This window comes from Azolla caroliniana, unplaced genomic scaffold, assembly GCF_043228905.1.
Source record: "Azolla caroliniana isolate FFs.n. ecotype wild unplaced genomic scaffold, voAzoCaro1.0.p SCAF_6, whole genome shotgun sequence".
NCBI lineage: Eukaryota > Viridiplantae > Streptophyta > Polypodiopsida > Salviniales > Salviniaceae > Azolla > Azolla caroliniana.
In genome coordinates this window covers 1138354-1153375 of record NW_028230441.1, presented here as the reverse complement: position 1 = coordinate 1153375, position 15022 = coordinate 1138354, and positions in this window count along the sequence as shown.

Below are 15022 nucleotides of genomic sequence, written 5' to 3'. Positions count from 1 at the left end.
CCCTCTCCCTCTCTGTCTGTGTCTCTCCTTTTTCTCTCAATGAAACAGGGCATTGTCTCTCCCTCTCTCTTTTGTACTACTCTTCTCGCTCTCTTCACTTTTCACAGTTTTACTTTTCCACTGTTCCTCCCTCTCATAATATATATATGTAATATGTATGTATGTATGTATGTATGTATATCTTTGTGGGTAATAAATAAAGACAAATAGTAGATTAAATATGTATGTACATAGACATATAATTTGAAATAATTAAATGGAAATAAAACAATTGGTTTTAGGTTAGATTTCTAGCTAGAAGAAACGAGCAAAAAATATAAGGAATTAAATTTTTTAGCCCAAATGTCTCAGAAAATTTCCCATCCAACTAAGATTTTTCTGGAAAAAAACTCATCCAAGATTTTTCCCATCTGTTATATAAGGGAGAGACAGAGAGTTGCAAATTGGACCTCTTGTTGTGGGGAACTCTGGGCGAATGCACAAGTATTGTGAATCACCGTGCTAGACAACATTCTCGTCGATGTCTCGGAAGTTGTGATTTGGGAGATTTCTATGTGGTAGGCGGTTGAATTGGTGCAACATCACTTCACTTCAAACTAAGCCTCATCCATGAATAGTTTTTTTACAAAAAAGGTGTCTCTTGCGAAGAGAGATTTTGCACAAAATAGAGGATTTGGTCCATCATTAAGAACATTTCCCATCGATAGAGACACAAAACCGTTTACAAGTTACAAGATTGGAACTTGGTTATTGGCTCAAATATTTACCAATGAGTACATACATATACAATTAACATTGCATATTGGTAGTTGCTTCTTATCACTTCATTGATAAAACAACTAAGTGATCAACTATGGATGCATCATATTATTCTACAGGCGCAATTTATTTGGGGTTTTACTTGTTGGGATAAAAGCTGTAACAAAAACTCAACAAGATGCAAGAGATGTGGATTTGGTTTAGAATCGATTAAGTTCTTGTCTCTAGTATTGCCCCAAAAGTAAGCATTTCGTGGAAGGGGCAGTACACATCCAATTGTTTCCCAAGTCTTCGTTCTGGAAAGAACTTTTGGGAATATGATTTCATTCCCAATGTTGGTGCAGAATTTATTCAATTTTTTTTCAATCGGTTTAGATTTTGGGGATTATCAACCATATGGATAGTATGTAACCAGTGACACATGGTCTTCAATCAGCTTGTTCTATGTTGTAGATGCGTTTTCTTCTTTGTCTTCTTCACATGGTCTCTTAGCCAATCATTGCATGATTGTCTTTGGCTCTATGATATATCCCTTAGACAACTTTCAAATCTTCTTTGGGTGATTTTGAGTACAACATTGTGTTAGTAAATAAATTTTCTTTTTGTGAGTTTTTACCCCACCTCGATGTGCCCCACAAAGTACTATAAAGTGTTACTGAAAATACATCTCTTTATTTTAGCCAAACAATTGAATCTAGAATCGAGACGAAATCTTGGATGATATATAGAATATGAAAATGTGTGTCCCATAACATTTGAACTCAAAGCTTAGTTGACATTTTTTTATCACAAGGCTTAGTCATAACTTAATCCAATGCATCACTCAGAACATGATATCACAATGTATCTTCCTTGTGGATGTTTCCGGCTCAATTCTACACATAACAAACCATAGAGATTTCACAAAATATAATTATGTTACAATATATTGGCCAAATAGATTCCATCCTCAAATAATGTGAGATAACTATAGTTATTACATGTAAAATTGATGCACAATATGATACCATAACTAATGGCAAAGTATGGTATGAAAACATAAAGAAAATTCATTTCTATGCCTCTTTTCTCCTTCGTCCAAAGTTATTAATGTCAAAGTGTATGAAACACAATACTGACACACTTTTACTTCGGAGCTATTTGCAAAGATGATCGAGTATAAGGAAGATTGCCTCCATGAAGAAATTCAAAAGTGCCAACATTGAATTCTATGAAAAACATGAATTGCAATATGATCAAGTCTTTACAAGTTCCACCGAAGGCAAAATCATACAATCAAACTTGTAAGTTTGTAACATTGTAACAACGCTCCTAGTATAGTAGAGTTAACCTTTGTTAGATACCTAAACCTACTTTAAACTTTAAGGATACTCAAACTTGATGCTAATTTATAAAGTGGAGGTTATCTAAAAGTGGAGGTTATCTAAAAGTGGAGGTTATCTAAAAGGGGATTGGTTTTGCCCAAAATATTTTCTACATGATGAAACACATTAAACCCAACCTAAGAATAGTTTTTATGTATTGTAATTAATTTACACCTTTAAGAAAAAACCAAAAGAATGCCCTATTCTACCCTACTCTAAGAGAGATCCTAGTATTGTTATCCGTCGAGAATGTGGTCTTTCACATTATCAAGATAATGCATTGATAAACCATCTCATTATAACTTCCCTCACTTTTCCATCTTATTTCATTTGCCTTAGGTTGCGCCTTAGGTTGACATGGAATGAAGATTATGATGCTACGAAATTGACGCCCCCAAGGCCACATGGTTTGTTTGTTCATAGTGCGCTATATGATTCCTTTGAAGGATCCTTCTTTGTCAATGAAATCCACCATAATACCTACATTATTCATTTGAAGAATCCACCTTGAAAGTGACATGATATATGTTACCATATCAATGGTATCAATCATACCACAATAATATGTGCGGAGATTGTAATGGTCCAACTTTCATATCACATGTTATTCTCTAAATTGATTTTATGACTGTCAAAATATAAATATGGACTAATATGCATTTCTATTGTCCACATTTCAATTATTTTGCATCTATATGTACTACAACACTATTATGCTCAAACAAAAGTTACTAGGCACGTGTAATCCTAAAAAACTTTATATCCAAAACAAAGTGGACAAAATGTCAAAATGGAGGCCCTCAATGGTTATATGAATGTAGATATTTCAAAAAATTTGACCATAAAAAAAGTGATTATAGATCTTTTTTAAACATCTATCATTTGTTTAAATTGCAGCAACAATAATATAGGTATGGTTCAATACTAAACTCTCAACTAGCGAAGAGTCTCCTCATAAGTCACACGACAAAACTGAAGCACATCTTAGTAATCACATAATATAAACAAGGCATATATGAATAAATGAACACTAAGACCTAAGTTTTCAAATGCTATAACCTGTACTGTTCCAATTGAGCAAAATGTAACCCATAAAAAAGGAGGGAAATGAGTTTGGGAGATGACACTTGTTAGATAGACGAAGAAAAGGAGCCTCAAATTGTGTCTTTCATTATCAATGTTCCATGACATAATGAAGTCTTTCTCATTCTTGTTCCACCTAAAAAGTTGTAATGTATCAATTCCATTCGTGAATATGTAAATGCTGCACCTTTCTCCACCATCCATTTCTTACTTCGATTCTCTTTGGGTTGAAGACCTCACATGCATAATGCACGCTCACACTACTCACAATGGTACACATTGTAGAGCCTTCACTTCTTACCGTTTACGCATGCTTTTTATTTTTGTAATGCTTATACATATTAGTAGTGAGAAACCTTGACGTGAGATGAAAACCCACAAAGATTGTTGTAAGTGTCGATTAGACACTAAAATGATTAGGACTCAGGAACAAGCAGAGTAAAGAATGTAAGTTTGAAGTTTGTAAATACAGAGAGGTTGCTTAAAGGATTGCTTGAAAAGATCTGACAATCACGGGTCACCTAACTTCCTCCACCAATTATGGTAGTTCAAGAAAACAGTGTGGCAGCTGAATATGCAACAACCATTCCAATCACGCATAGGCCTCTCCATATTTTTGTGGCTTAATGTTCTATATTGTACTATGCCTCAATGGTGTTTCGGCACCATGCCTACCTTCAAATTTGGAACCTACGGTTTAGTATTTGATATTGAACCGTAGCAGCGAGGGATTGGAATCCTCAAGGGTGATGCGGCACCATGCCAAAATTTCACGATTGGGACCATAAATCACTCGCCCCTCTCTCCAATATAGACATTCATTTGTCTAACAATTGGAAGTTAATAATCATCTACCTTCTTGATAGATATAATATTCGGGCTCAACTGTCAATGTATCTGTATTTATATCAAAACACAACTATGGTCTGGAAGATATGAGATTGGTAGCACCTCACTTGCCACTTTTCTGATTTAGTGGCATCAATATGTGCTTGACCATACATAATGCATTCTTGTAAGGTAAAATGGATGCACCTCCATTAGGGCTCGACAAGTAGTTTTGCTTGTTCAACACATTCTCTTTCCCTTCATATCACTTTCCATGCAAAGAGGAGGCATTATATCATAGACCATTCCCTTGAAGAACACTTGTCTCACTTAGTTGTTAAAAATTCCCAAAAGCCAACTGCGAGATTTATATAAAAGTTTCAAAGCATGGTTGTATGCATTTTACATGGAAAATTTTCTTATTTATTGGTATGCAATTCACCATCTGCAAAACCCTACAGAGTATGGAGAGTTGATGATATATTGATAGGTAAGCCCATGAATTGATGGGTGAAACATCTTCTATTTAAGCAGATATGGCTTGCCATAACAGAGCTCTTCCATTGATGCCTTTGGGCCATATATTCCAATAAATTCTTAAATCTCTCCATTTATCATGCATTGCACAACCATCAAGTTCCCATGATCTGCAACCGTTGGATGTAACTCATATTTTATGAACAAGAGTACTGATTTTGTACCTTGACCTGCATAGAAGATGTCAAAACCTGCTAATGGGTCACCCAGACACTAGCTGAATTCAGTTTTCATTTGTTCCTGAACATAAACTACATCTGCTTGTGAGGAGATAATGTAGTTCCAAAATGGTTTCCATTCATTCGGGTTAAATGATAAGCATTGTTGATATATTGATTTTGTATGCGTGATAAACATAGTGTAACATATGCAATAATGCAAAACACTAATCTGGCTGTATATTGACATCACCTCCATTAATATATGCCTGAAGATCGATATCTTCATTAATCTTTCTTTTTGAACATCCACATACGAGCCATTGCTAAGCTTCAAACACCGGAGAGAGTGTTGAAGCATTATCCTATGAAGAGGTTCCTAATCATATCTAGTGTTTGGCTTCTAAATTTTTTAATTTAATCTTTTCCATCTTTCCTCGAACTTCCTCTGTACATCAGAACTCTGCTTCATATCATGCATCCTTGATTTAGCAGTTGTATGCAAGACTTCTCTTTTCCATTTGTGTTTGGTGGGGGGGGGGGGGGGGGGCAAACCACTATCCCTATTCCACCTACAATTGTAGCTAATAAAAGATTCAAGTTTCTGGGAAAATCAAGCATTTCCACCTACACTTTGATTCAAGTAGAGTAGCTAATAAACGATTCAAGTAAAGTATTTTGAGTGACAAAGTTTGGACAACCCACTCCTTCCAAGCTTCCGGTAAATCAATTGATGTCCTTTAAATCTTCTATGATTTGTTTCCTCTACTTGTACTAGGTAGAAGAAGATGACAGAGCCATCCTTCATTAACCTACTATTTTGTGTATTGGAAATAAGAAGTATCAACAGACAAATCTTGCTGCCTCTAGTCCCGCTCAGAATTTCAGTGAATTTCACATGCTCAATGCATTCACATGATGTCAAAACGCCTCAAATATGGAGCTAACCTTGACCTTGACCTTGACCTTGACCTTCCCCAAATCTGAATGGGTAGTTGGACATGTTGAATGGGCAATAGGCAAGCGCTCCAAGTAGTGACAATGGCTCAATGCAAGCTAGAACCAAGCCGTTGAACCAGTTTTAAACATTTTGGCGGTTCAACTCAGCTTGGTTCAGGCTGGAGTTTCCTTTAACTGGTTTGAGCTCGGTTTAATTCAGCTTTAGCCTTGCGAAAACAGTTTAGGGATCACTTCGGTGTCATTCACGTTTAAAAACTCCTAAACCAATTAAGTCGAAACTGAACTATTGTCGATTCCTAGTCACTACTACACAAGTAGTGGAAAGTTGGACATGATTGGGCAATGGGCAAGCGCTCCTTGTAGTGACAATGGCTCAATGCAAGCTAGAACCAAGCCGTTAAACCAGTTTTAAACATTTTAGCGGTTCAACTAGTTCAGGCTTGAGTTTCCTTTAACTGGTTTGAGCTCGGTTCAATTCAGCTTTGGCCTTGCGAAAACAATTTCAGGATCACTTCGGTGTCGTTCACGTTTAAAAACTCCTAAACCATTTAAGTCGAAACCGAACTATTGTCGATTCCTAGTCACTACTACACAAGTAGTGGAAAGCTGGACATGATTGGGCAATGGGCAAGTGCTCCTAGTAGTGACAATGGCTCAATGCAAGCTAGAACCAAGCTGTTAAACCAGTTTTAAACATTTTAGCGGTTCAACTCAGCTTGGTTCAGGCTTGAGTTTCCTTTAACTGGTTTGAGCTCGGTTCAATTCAGCTTTGGCCTTGCGAAAACAATTTCGGGATCACTTCGGTGTCGTTCACGTTTAAAAACTCCTAAACCAATTAAGCCAAAACCGAACTATTGTCGATTCCTAATCACTACGACACAAGTAGTGGAATATGTTGAAACACTAACAAGCCATACAAACACTATGATTGAGGTTAGAATTTTGACTTCACCCAATTAAAACAAAACTTTCACATCAACACTTTAACTTTTGTATATATGCTCTAAACCCATATCTACTATCAAATACAAAAATGTTGCGGATTTCCCAATTATGGTATAATTCCCAATATTTTAGAATAGGAAAACAATCTCCATATCTAATTTTGGGTCGACTTGTGTGAATTGTGCAATCACTCAATATCTTGATATCAAATAATATATGTCAAAACTAAGAGATGTAACCCCGAATCCCAGGAGCTATCTTTCACTTAAATAATTCAAAATAACCAAATACATGTTGTTAGATTATGTCTCTTTAGAACTAGCCTCAATGGTAAACCCCCCAATTAATACCCGCCAAATGAAAACCTTCATTAAAAGTGGCAATTTAGAATTCCAACTTTGTTTTCAAGATATCCTAGCATCTATAATTAAAAGTTATTGAATTTTGCTTGTTATTCAGCCTTAAATGATAACCTTGAAAAGAGGATCAATAGATCAATGGTATTGAGATTAATAATCATTAGTAAAAAAATGGTGTATACTGTCATGGCAAGACTCGAACCCATGACTTTATGCTACATGGGTCGAGCTCTTACCATTAGATTATGAATTGTATTTTGTAGGATACTATTTTCATTTATACTTTATCATAGAAAATTGATGTATATTCCAGATCTTTCTGGAGCATTCTAGAAGCTTCAGGATTATTCCTAAAAACACTATAAAAGGAGGCACAAGGCATTGTTTTGAACCAAATTGGTTCAACGCCAGTCTTAAGCCTCTTAGCCGCTTGTACTTATCTTTTCACATAATATATAGCTGCTGTCATCATCTCTCTCTCTCTCTCATTCTCGCTATCTCTCTCTCTCTCCTCTTCTCACTTCCTCTCTCGGGAATCTTACGCAATCCCGTCATCTTAGTACTAATAGTACTGTTGTTCTTAATACTAATTCCATCTCTGTTTTAGTGCTATTCCTGACAGTTTGAACCAATTTGTTCCTCTAGCCTACTTGTCACTCTCCCTCATCCTCCTACCCTTTTCCCTATACTATGGCTACTGTTAGCGCCCAAGAATACCAATCCGTTTTCTCCGAGCTACAGTGCCTAAAAGAAAAATTTGTTGCCCTGGAACAAGAAAACCAACGGCTGATAGGGGATCTGCAACAAATCGCTCTAGAAAAACAACAAACGCAACAACAACATGGGGAGTTAGCGTTACGGGTACAACAACTCGAAGCAGCGTTGCAACAACAAGGATCCAGTCCCCAAGGATTTCATAAAGAGCCCAAGATTGGACTTCCTGTGAAATTTGATGGAACGCGTTCGCAATTCCGGGGATTCCTTAATCAGGTACGCTTAGTCATCCAGATGCATCCTTCCCGATATCCCACTGATGCATCTCGAGTCGGCCTAATAGGCACGCTACTTAGCGGCTCAGCCTTGGCATGGTTTGCTCCACTTCTAGAAAAACAATCACCCTTACTTAATAACTTTGAAGATTTTATTGGTGAGTTTAAAGCCTGCTTTGGAGACACCGACAGCATCAGGACGGCGATCAACAAGATCCGGCGATTGCGTCAAGGCGATCGTCCAGCCTCTGCCTACGCGGCGGATTTCCGCCTACTTGCTTCAGATATACCCTGGGATGATCAAGCACTAATGGAGCAGTTTCGCTATGGCTTGCGAAACGATGTCAAAGATCTACTTCTAACTTTCCCCGAAGAACCAAAGTCTCTTACGGAGGCAATCAGTCGAGCAGTTCGATGTGACAACCGCCTTTTTGAACGGCGTTCAGAACGTCAATTACAGATACCACGCTCTAGGCCAGAGCCCACTTACGCCGCAGTCGCGGCTAAACCGTTTGCACGAGACATACCTCAAGCAAATACTTCGACACCGATGGAGATCGATACCATGCGTCGACGCGGCCCATTATCGGAAGAAGAAAAGCAACGACGACGTGCCAATCGATTATGTCTTTATTGCGGTGGACCAGGACATATCGCCATCAATTGTCCCCATAGGCCAAGAAGACAGGTAAATCAAATCGTCGCCTGTACTAAACCCGAGTCAATTCTTCCCTTCGGAGTGTCTGATAGTATTAATAGTACTAATAGAGTGTCAGATAGTATTCATAGTACTAATAGCCCAAGTATCTCAAATAAATTTGAAATCCTTAGTCAATTAGATGAAGAGTTAAACGATTGAGTCCAGCCAAAATAGGAGCCATTTGGTTGGACAGCAGCCCTAGATCTGTACAGCCCATTAGTGGTTCCATTCCTTTCAAGCAAGTTAGCAATGTGTTCCTAGCCCAAGTCATTGTTAGTACTAAAAGTACTCCCCCAGTACCCGTCCTAGCACTTTTAGATTCCGGAGCTAATTCCTGTTTCATGGATCGAAATTTTGCCCAAGCTTCTCAGATATCCTTAAGAAAACTTCCTTGTCCCGCATCTGTGGTGGTCATTGATGGTCGTCCCATTGCTTCCGGGAATATTGTAGAAGAATCAGAACCCATTCAAGTTGTCCTAGGTAGTTTTGTGTGTATAATATCATTTAATATAATTAGTAGTCCAGAGCATCCCATTGTCCTAGGATTACCTTGGCTTGAATTACATAATCCAGCCATAGATTGGAGAACAAGAGAAGTCCGATATCGACCACCCCAAGAATCAACTCACCGAGTTTCGACCATTTCACTCCATCAACTACGCGAAGAAGGACCCAAGGAGGCAATGTTCCTATTTGCCATATCAGTACATCCTTCTAGCACTATTAAGAAGGACTCCTCAATACAACTTCCGGCAAAATATCATCCTTATGCCGATGTATTTGACAAGGTAAAAGCCGGTACCCTTCCTCATCACCGTCCCTATGACTGTCCCATCGATTTACAACCAGGAACCGAGCCACCATGGGGACCAATTTACAACTTGTCACCCACCGAGTTAGAAGTCCTTCGAGCCTACATAGAGGAGAACTTGGCAAGCGGGTTCATCCGTCATTCGAAATCTCCGGCCGGTGCACCCATCTTCTTTGTCAAGAAGAAAGATGGCTCACTTCGTCTTGTCGTTGATTACCGCGGATTGAATAAAGTCACCATCCGGAATAGGTATGCACTTCCTCTTATATCAAGTCTTTTAGAGCGAGTTAATGGTGCCAAGTTTTTTACTAAAATCGACCTACGAGGAGCGTATAATCTCGTGCGGATCCGACCGGGAGATGAGTGGAAGACCGCTTTTCGCACGCGGTATGGGCATTTCGAGTATACTGTTATGCCGTTTGGCCTAACCAATGCACCCGCAGTCTTCCAACACATGGCAAATGATATATTCAGAGACCTCTTGGATATCTGTTTGATCATTTATCTGGATGATCTGTTGATTTATTCGAAGACCCAGGAAGAGCACGATTCTCATGTACTATTAGTACTAAAGCGACTCCGCGAGAATGGTCTTTTTGCCAAGCTAGAGAAATGTAGCTTTGACTGCAAGCAAGTGGAATTTCTAGGCTACGTCATCTCCTCAAAGGGCATCGCCATGGATCCAGCTAAAATCCAAACTGTACTAGAGTGGCAAATTCCACGGTCGGTACGAGATGTACAATGTTTTCTAGGCTTTGCTAACTTCTACTGTAAGTTTATACAGGATTACTCGAAGATTATTTTACCTCTCACACAACTTACGAAGAAGGGCCAAGCATTTCTTTGGTCCATCGAAGCAGATATGGCTTTTCGGCATCTTAAGAAAGCCTTTACATCAGCACCGATTCTAGCTCATGTGGATACAAGCAAACCATTCATCATGGAGGCCGACGCATCAGATTTCGCCCTCGGTAGCATCCTTTCTCAACAAGGCGATAAAGAAGAGTTGCATCCGGTGGCTTTCCATTCGCGCAAATTCAATGTCGCAGAAATCAACTACGAAATACATGACAAGGAGTTATTAGCCATCGTGGATTCCTTTGTACAATGGCGGCATTTCTTAGAGGGCTCTCCACATCAGGTCATTGTCTTTAGCGATCATAAAAATCTTGCTTATTTTCAGAACGCTCGCGTACTAAATCGACGGCAAGCTCGGTGGGCGCAATTCCTCACGCGTTTCAACTTCGAAATCACATATCGACCGGGGAAGCAGCAAGGAAAAGCAGATGCACTATCACGGCGTTCATATCTTGCACCTCGTCCTGGTGACGCAACATTTGATAATCAAAAGCAAGTAATCTTGGGACCAACACGATTGCACACGACGCGGATTTTTCACACCCCGATGGATTCACGGATTACCGATGACATACGTGCAACCTTGAAGACGGATAGTTTTGCTCAAGACATCCTGGCGCACATTGATACTTCTCGGGCATCCTGTTCTCAGTCTCAACAACCAGGTATTGACTACCGACAATTCGAATATCATGATGGTTTGTTATTCTTTAAAAAGCGCGTATATGTCCCCGATTGCTCCTGTCGCCTTCAAATCGTCCAACATTGTCACGACACCCATACGGCGGGACATTTCGGTAGTACCAAGACATTGGAGTTAGTGCAGCGATCTTTTTGGTGGCCCCACATGCGCCGTTTTGTCGACGACTACGTTCGGACCTGTGATGCTTGCTGCCGAGCAAAGATGCCACGACACCATCCATATGGCTTGTTGGAACCTTTACCAATTCCAAGTAAGCCATGGCAGTCTATTTGTCTTGATTTTATTACAGATCTGCCAGTCTCGAAGGGGTTCGATGCTATCCTAACCGTTGTCGATCGATATACGAAGATGGCACATTTTGTGCCATGTACTAAAGCCATCACTAGCGAGGAAACCGCCGCTCTTGTTATGCGTGAGGTATTTCGGCATCATGGCCTACCAGACAGTATTATCAGTGACCGAGGCCCGCAATTTGTCTCCAAATTTTGGCAGCATCTCTTCAGGATGCTCAAGGTCTCCTGCAACCTCTCCTCCGGCTACCATCCTCAAACTGACGGACAGGCGGAACGAACAAACCAAACGTTGGAGCAATATCTCCGGTGTTTCCTGAGTTATCAACAGGACGATTGGGCCGAGATTCTCCACTTTGCGGAGTTTGCGTATAATAATGTTATTCACTCCTCGACTCAGGTCTCCCCATTTCTCGCTTATACCGGTTTCCATCCTCGCTGGTCGGTGATCGACACTCCGGAGCTACCTACCAACCCTCGTGCCGAGGACCATTTGGAGAGGCTACGCAAGATCCAGATGGATCTCTCTACTCACCTTCGTCATGCTCAACACACACAGAAGACTTATGCGGATCGTCATCGGATTCCCTCCTCTTTTGCCATCGGAGATCGAGTATGGCTCTTACGTCGTCACATCAAGACTACTCGACCGTGCGACAAGTTGGATTATCGACGACTCGGTCCTTTCCGTATTACGGGGAAGATTAATGATGTCACCTTCCGTCTGGATCTCCCTCCGCAGCTTCAGATTCATCCGGTTTTCCATTGTTCTCTTCTTGAACCTTATAAAGCAAACACCATTCCCGATCGTGTGACACCACCGCCGCCCCCGTTGGAGTTGGACGCCGGCCCGGAGTATGAAGTTGCTGCCATCCTCGATTCCAAACTTGTTCGCAACAAACTTTATTACTTGGTCGATTGGCTCGGTTATAGTCCGAGCGAACGTACTTGGGAACCCGTCAAGAATGTTGCCAATGCACAAGATCTTCTTGCTGATTTCCACCGAAAGTATCCGGACAAACCCGGTCCGCAATTAGCGCCGACTCGTTCCACTCGTCGTCTTTAAGGGGGAGATAGTGTCATGGCAAGACTCGAACCCATGACTTTATGCTACATGGGTCGAGCTCTTACCATTAGATTATGAATTGTATTTTGTAGGATACTATTTTCATTTATACTTTATCATAGAAAATTGATGTATATTCCAGATCTTTCTGGAGCATTCTAGAAGCTTCAGGATTATTCCTAAAAACACTATAAAAGGAGGCACAAGGCATTGTTTTGAACCAAATTGGTTCAACGCCAGTCTTAAGCCTCTTAGCCGCTTGTACTTATCTTTTCACATAATATATAGCTGCTGTCATCATCTCTCTCTCTCTCTCTCATTCTCGCTATCTCTCTCTCTCTCCTCTTCTCACTTCCTCTCTCGGGAATCTTACGCAATCCCGTCATCTTAGTACTAATAGTACTGTTGTTCTTAATACTAATTCCATCTCTATTTTAGTGCTATTCCTGACATATACCCCCCATAAACACAAATCAACCCATGGTTACCCTTCAGTTTGTACAGGTAAAGGACCTTACATTAATGTCATATTCTTTATGTATTGCCAACTTAACCCATAAATAGGCGGATGCTTAATAGTTATTATGTTTCAACAAACTCAAAAATTCTTTGAGATTGAGTGTCAACGACATCTCCCACCTCTTAATTGACTCCTAAATAAAACAAACAATTAAACCTAGAGTTCAATAACTCTTTCTGAGCCAAAATAATAATCTAGGGGACACAAGTAAGTATTTTTGCAAAGAATTACAATGCTCTCTACTAGATTATGGTGCTTGTCTAAAATAACATGATAGCACTTCATGTCATGAGGAAACCAAATGTTAAAGACATCAACAAAATGGAATTTAAAGTGAAATAGTTCCATTAAGTATCTATCTCTTTCACTTTTCTGTACACTACAAACTTCAAGGTCTTGGTTCAAGTTTCAACTATTGTACCTCTTTTTTTTTTAGGTGCCACCATTAAATGTAAGGATTGAACATGACCTTCTGGTATACATACATGAATCAACCTTACCAACTGAGCTAAATCCATTTGGGCTCATGTGTGAGTAATATTACAACCCACGAGCAACACCACTGTATGCTTATGTTTCAAAAAAGTCCCTTACTTGACCTTCTAGAACTACATGGGAAACAAGGGAAGAGATCCAAAAGACACATAAAACCAAAAGTTTTATGTTCCCATTTGATGCAACATATGGAAAAATGGTTTGGAAGATGAGATGTACTTGCTTCATGATGCATCGATAGATTCCTTTGTGAATGGCGCATTTTTTCCAATACCAGTGTATCAAGACATGGGGAAATTAAGGAGGCTCATGCTTCATACAATATACGACATAAGTTGCATTTACTACAAAACCAAATTCTTCGCTTAACAAATAAACTGCACACTTCAATGCATGTAATTAACGCTCATCTTGTTGTTTGTCATTAGAACTATCATTTATTCTATTCCAACCCCATCTTTAATATCTTCTTGATACACATGGTTATTGATAATCCCCCTCTTAACTAAAGACTAATATCTTCATTAATCTTTCTTTTGTGGTATCAAATATAAGCCATTGCTAAATTTCAAAGAACAAAGAATGTAGTGAAGGATTATGCAATGAAGAGGAGTCTTGCTTGTAAAATGTATGATAACAAGTGTTTGGCTTCTAAAATGTCTCTTAAATTTGGTTAGCATTAGTAAAGTTAACTTTATTTGGAAGAATAACAAATACTAGTTGAGCATGTGGGTATGTCATAGGTATTTTTTTTCATATGTTCCAATACAAGTTTTTAGGTGCAATCAAAAGACCATTGCAAGAGGAATATTTGTGCAAGGGAATCTACTACGGCATATCAACATATTGAAAGTAGGGTAGAAGGCTTATGAAACACTTAAAATAATAAATTAATCCACATAATCACACAAATTGGGGTATTTAATCAACGATTTGTTCAAATCAATGGGTAAGAGAGAGAAGCTTTCATATTACAAGTGTTAGTTTGTAAAATGGTTCATATAGGTATGAGAAATTATAGAATTGCTTAATCACGATTAAAACTCCTTTGAAAATATTGTAGTCTTCAATAGTTATAAATGTTAGAGCTCAAAATTTATTATTTCCTCTAAGAGACAATTTATGGATTATAAATCCTACAATTTCTTCCCCTAGGTCGTCTTGATAAATTTGCGCATAATTATGATTATGTATATGTAATCTTGAAGTTCACTTATTTTTCAAAATCTAAATTTTAATGCAAACTTATTCATAAATCTAGATAAGGATACACAAATGGGAATCTGATACACCACAACAATTATCCATTGCCTTCATGCAAAGTTGTGACAATATCAAGGTATACTTGGCCTTGAATGGCCAAGATGTTGGTTTCAATATTCCTATGTGAAGACTATAAATATATGTTTGTATGAATATATACATATGAGTTTGGTTACATATACAAGAGACGGGTATAGTGACATATTGATTAATGTATCATCCTTTCTAAATGCATATTTATTTCATGGAAGTTTACAATTAACTATCCCTTCATCAAGTGGACCTCGAACATGTGCGATATAGAGGATTTACATGAACAAAACACTCGACAAAA